Source organism: Malania oleifera, chromosome 1 (genome assembly GCF_029873635.1).
Source record: "Malania oleifera isolate guangnan ecotype guangnan chromosome 1, ASM2987363v1, whole genome shotgun sequence".
Taxonomy (NCBI): Eukaryota; Viridiplantae; Streptophyta; class Magnoliopsida; order Santalales; family Ximeniaceae; genus Malania; species Malania oleifera.
Genome location: NC_080417.1, coordinates 105,179,038 through 105,185,037, shown reverse-complemented (window position 1 = coordinate 105,185,037; position 6,000 = coordinate 105,179,038).

Below are 6,000 nucleotides of genomic sequence, written 5' to 3'. Positions count from 1 at the left end.
ATGTGTGCTGGATTTCGGGGGTAGTTGGACCTAGTATATGCTGTTGGTTGAGTTTGCATATAATAACAGCTATTAGGCCAGCATTGACATGACACCTTACGAGGTGTTGTATGGTAGGAGGTGCCGTTCTCCACTATATTGAGATAAGATGGGTGAGAGGCGAGTTTTGGGACTAGAGTTAGTGTAGCAGGTGTACGATAAGGTTCAACTGATCAGAGACAGAATCAGTGCAGCTTAGAGTAGGCAGAAAAGTTACGTTGATACTCGCCATCAAAAATTGGAATTTGATATTGGAGATCATGTGTTTATGAAAATAGCACTACTAAAAGGAGTTATGAGGTTTGGGAGGAAGGGTAAGTTGAGCCCTAGGTTTATTGGTCCATTTGAGATACTTGAAAGAGTGGGGTCAGTTGCCTATCAGCTAACTTTACCCCCAGCTTTATCTAGAATGCATGACGTATTTCATGTTTCCATGTTAAGGAAATACGTCACAGATTCCTCCCATGTGATCAGTTATGCATGGATAGAACTTAGTAATACTCTGGCATATGAGGAAACACTAGTGCAGATCTGGATAGGAAAGAATAGGAATTGCGCAGTAAGAAAATTCCATTGGTAAAAGTCTATAGAGGAATCACACAGTGGAAGAAGCTTCATGGGAGCTCGAGGAGCAAATACGACAGAAATACTTGTACTTTTTCAATGGGAACCAGCAGTAATTAGAAAGATCAGGTAAGTGAGTAATGTCTCTTTTGCAGGTTAATCAATACATGTATTGGTTCTATTTTGGTTGGTTATAAGAGAATTTTGTTCAGTTATTGTAATCTCCCAAAGCCATATATGTAACCACGGTATTCCTCCACCATAAGTGAGAGTAAGTAATAAAATAAGTAGCCTATTTTTATTAAGGGATGGTGTTTAATTTAGATAGCCAATATTTAATAATCAAGAGAGAGGAAAATAGGTGGAAGGAAAAGGAAATTCAAGAAGGGAATAAAGTAGAATTCGTAAATGAACCCTCTGGTCTCGTTGACGAATTCCCTCTTAGATTCGTCATGCACCACGTGTCTCGTCAACAGAAAAATACCGAGAGGGGTTATAGTAGAGCCTGAAGTTTGTTGACGAAGGTTACGAGTTCGTCGATGAACTCCCTTTTTGGACTCGTCGACGAGGTGACGTGTCTCGTCGACGAGGCCGCATGTTGGAAATGGTGTGATCCCAAGAGGGAGGGGGGGGGGGATGAATTAGAGATTTAAAAATTTTTCGACTAATTTAAATGTTTTTCCAATTCACCACATATCATATCCCATTCAATATTAAATGTGCGTATGTAAAAAGATTAAGTTATTTGGTTCATGCATACATGCGTATCTCATTCAAAGTAAATGTGTGCATGCAACTAAATATAATAGTAAATAAATAGACATACACATACTGAATTTAAAGTGCAGCAATTTTAAATAAGATAGGGAGAGAGAGACACAAGATTTGTTATCGAAGTTTGGCTAAACCAGCCTACGTCCCTGCCTTGGGCATACCCCCCAAGGATTACACTATACTTGCTCACATAAACGGGCGGAGTAGAAGCCATTTACATCCTCTCCTTATGGGGCGGGAAAAACCCCAGCTCAATTACTCAGTTGAGCCAAACTAGTCTCACTTACGGGGCTAAAACTTCCCAGTTCAATTTTTAGGTTGAACCGATCTAGTTTCACTTTTAGGGTTGAGACTCCACAGTTCAATTAATAGGCTGAACCCAACCAGTTCACGAAAAAAATTTTTCTACATGAAAATTACTTCTAAAGTATACAAGCAGAAATGTACACAATAAAGCTGAAATATACACACTCCAATGATATGAAATATGCTCAAGGAGTAAGGGTGTTTTACTCAAAATAATATTTTCAATCTATGAACAAGATGTATATGATAAGACATAAAGATTTAAATTCTATAAAACATTTTCTCCAAAAGTATTTATCAACCAAATAAACGGGAGAAACTCAAAGATTTATCGTCAAATTGATTTTCTAAAAATATGATTTTAAGTGAGAGCAAATGCACTTTGATAAAATAAAAGCCCAATCAAAATGAATATACTCTTTCATATGATTTTCAAAAGGTAACAAAAAGTGTTGGGAAAGCATAAAATTTACCCCATAAAAGATTTTGCAATAAAAACATGTTTTGGGGGAACTTTGATTAGGATAAAAATTAAAATGGGCTAATCAAAGTTGCTGATTTGAGTTATGAAAGAGGTATATATAGACTTAGGGAAATTTTTTACCGTTGGGGACATGCTGGGAATTATTAAAAAAGTTTAATTAATTTTTAACCCTAATTACCCTAGTTAAAAATGAGCAACCCGAGAGTTTCGGGCGCCTGACCTAAAGTTCAGTCACCCGAATAGACACAAGAGGAAAAACGAGTTTTTAAGGTTTGGAAGCCTAAAAATATGTTTAGGTAGCTGAATCGAAGGCGATTTCAAAAGGCTGCGGTTCGGGTGCTTGGTCTAAAGTTCGGTTGCTCGAGGTGGATTTGAACGTGAAGTTTGGGCACCCGGGGAAGGTGAAAAGTGACCGCTCCAAGGTTCGGTCACCTGGGGATGCACAATTTGATTTGGTTCAATTGCCTAAACCAAGTCAAACTTATTGATTAGTCAACCATTCGGTCGACAGAGGCGTTTTTAACGCACACAGTTTGGTCGCTCGAAGCCCTTTCACATTTAAGATTTTGTCCTTTTTTTTTAACAAAATTATGTGCTGGGACTTAGGGTTAATCTAAGGTCTAGGCATTTTAATTTACCCTAAAAACTTGGCGTCGATTGACCGAAGGTTGACCGAAGTTAGCCCTAAGGTCTGTCTACGGTTCTGTCTGAGCTTATATTCATATCATGAAGGATGAATGCAATTATTACAAACCAAATTAAAATCAAATGCAATTACAACACAAAAACATGTCTTCTTCTTCTACTTTGCTCTTTGACTCCACAAAATACGCCAGATTTGTGCTTTAAGACTAGCCTTGGCTTCCATGTTCTCTTGATCTTATGTGTAACCTGAAATATACCTTTGCACGCACTTAACAACACACATAAGAAACTTACGGTTTATCATTATCAAAACTAGGAATCGGACTCAAAATTCCAACACTGCACGTTATAAATATGCCAAACTCGGGTTTTCAGCGCGAAACTACATGCAAAACTCTCACTCTCTCTAGAATTTGTCTCCTTCACCTTCTCTCTAAAAATTTCGGCTTCGATTCTCACCGATTTGACGATCGAAAGCCGCCACGTTACCCCTGGAAAGATTCTCTACAATACTGCATGATCAGAATTTTGATTTGGAGTATTTGGGCACCATCTCAAAATTTGAGTAAGTTGTTATTTTAAGTTTTATAAGTTATTGGATATTTTTGGGCCGAGGGGAATGTGTAGAAAGGTGTTATACTGGTGTTTGTTGAATTGTTGGGAAATGTGAACTTCAGAGTATTAAGTTGGGAACACACACATGAATAGGTTTGTTTAGGTTTGTGGGCTTCTCAGTAAGTCAGGGAAGGGGATAAATTAAGTCAGCATTTTTCATAAAATTATTTATAAATATGCAGCATTTATTTTCATAAATTATGTATGTTATAATACAGTGTTTGAGAATACTGTTGTTGAACAGGAAACTATATTTAATACATTTTATCCGGAATATAATTTCAGATCAGATTTTATGTTTAGGGTATTACTCACATTTATGTGGCATGAGTATAGATTTCCATGAAAATTATGTTATACCAGAATAATATGATTTTTTCTAGAATAAGCATGTTATAATAGTTTTTAGAAAAACCATAAAAATAATACATAAATTATGGTTTAGAATATTATGTTAAACAGTATAGAAAATTCATGTTCAGTATGATATGATATGGTCGGAATAAATGCTATGATTTATATGCTATGATATGGCCGATGTAGATGCCGTGATTTATATGTTACGATATGACCGACGTAGATGCCATGATTTATATATTATGATATGACCGACGTAGATGCTATGATTTACAGTCAGCGTAGATGTCGTGATTATGTATGTTTTATTAAAATCCATGAAAATATGATCATATCAGATATTACTCAGAAATACGAAACATCTACGTATCGGTAATATGAAATGTACTATACGTTATCAGAACCAGGATGACTTAGTTTAGTCTTTTAGAGCATGATATTGTAGCTATACGTATAAGTTCAAGTTTATGTTAGTGCTACCACACATCTCAGATAGAGTGTGGGAGATGATAGTCAATGTGGTTTCAGTGTAGTGCAGGTGTTCCCTTGGCAATTCGGACCAAGTGGGACAAGCCCATCGTACTTACAGACTTATGTTTGACTTAGCATGGTCGGCCAGCTATTGCTAGGTCCCACCTTCGAGCTGCATAACCCTGTCATGTGGGGGGGGGGGGGGAGTAAGACATGGCATCAGCTAGCTATCCATCCTGGGTATTATTTCAGTATTGTACAGTTATAGAAGATGTTTTACACGATTACATAAATTAGTACAATGTTTATTATGATATTTATTATATGATGAATCATGTTTTACTGAGAGTTTATACAGACAGTTTTATTTGGTATAAACGTATTATGTATAGTTTATGTTTAAGCACGATAATACTCATGTTCCACACATTGACATTAGTTTATCTCTCTTATTGAGAGGTGTCTTACCCCAGCATTACAAACATTTCAGGGAATCCCGATAGAAGGGCGGATAGAGCTCTGCAGCAGTAGAGGTTGTTCGAACTACCCTGTTAGAAGGGTAAGTAGTTGAGCTAGGGTCAAATTGGTTTTTGGGTTATGACCCTAGGGTGTTTTTGGTCTTTTTGTGGATGTTTGTATATATATGATAGATTCAGTGGAGTTCTAGTATTGTGCCTGTTGCGTTAAGGCATGTATGTAATTTATGTTTTTCGCTGCTTAGGTATCAGAGATGTATGACAAGTATATCCTTGGTACCCACGGGTCCGGGTTGATCATGACTATATCAGTTTAGTAGGATATTGGGGTTGTTATGTATGTTGGTATATAAAAATATATATATATATATATATATATATGGAAAAATAAGCAGGTCGTTACAAAAATAGTGCGATCAGATAATGGTTCTGAATTCATTTTAACTTAATTTTATAATGACAGTGGCATTATACATCAAAGAAGTTAGGTGGAAACTCCTCAACAAAATGGAGTTGTGGAAAGAAAATATCAACATTTATTAAACACTGCTAGGACTTTACTGTTTCAAGCAAATGTGCCTTTAACTTTTTGGAGTGACTGTGCATTAACAACAGCTCATATCATAAACATAATTCCTACTCCTCTTCTCAACAACAAAACACCATTCAAAATGTTATTTGATAAACCACCTAATCTTTCTCACCTCTAAGTGTTTGGTTGTCTTTGTTTTGCATCAACACTCACAACTCATTGATATAAATTTGATCCACGAACTACCAAATGTCTATTCTTGGGTTATTCTTTTGCTATCAAAGGCTACAAATTAATGGATGTTGAATCAGGTGTAATCCCAAGAGGGGGGGGGGGTGAATTGGGTATTTAAAAAATTTTAAGGCACTTATTTACTTCTTAAACCCTTCTTATAAATTTACCAATAAATTCTTGTTACTCAATTACTTTTGTGCAAGACTATCCAACCTATGCATGGAATATACACAATTTAAATGCAGTGCTGAAAATAAATAGTAAAGGGAATAGAGAAGACAAACACAGTTTTACGAGGTTCAGTCGACTTGGCCTACTTACTCGCCTTGAGCAACCACTCAAGGATTCACTAAAACTCTGCTCCTTAAAGTGGGACGGAGCTTCCCTTACAATCCGCTGCTTACAAGAGACACAACTTCCTCCTACTCCGCTGCTTACAAGAGATACAACTCTCTCCTCACACACCGGTTCACACACCGAGCTGTGTATACAATAGAATATGA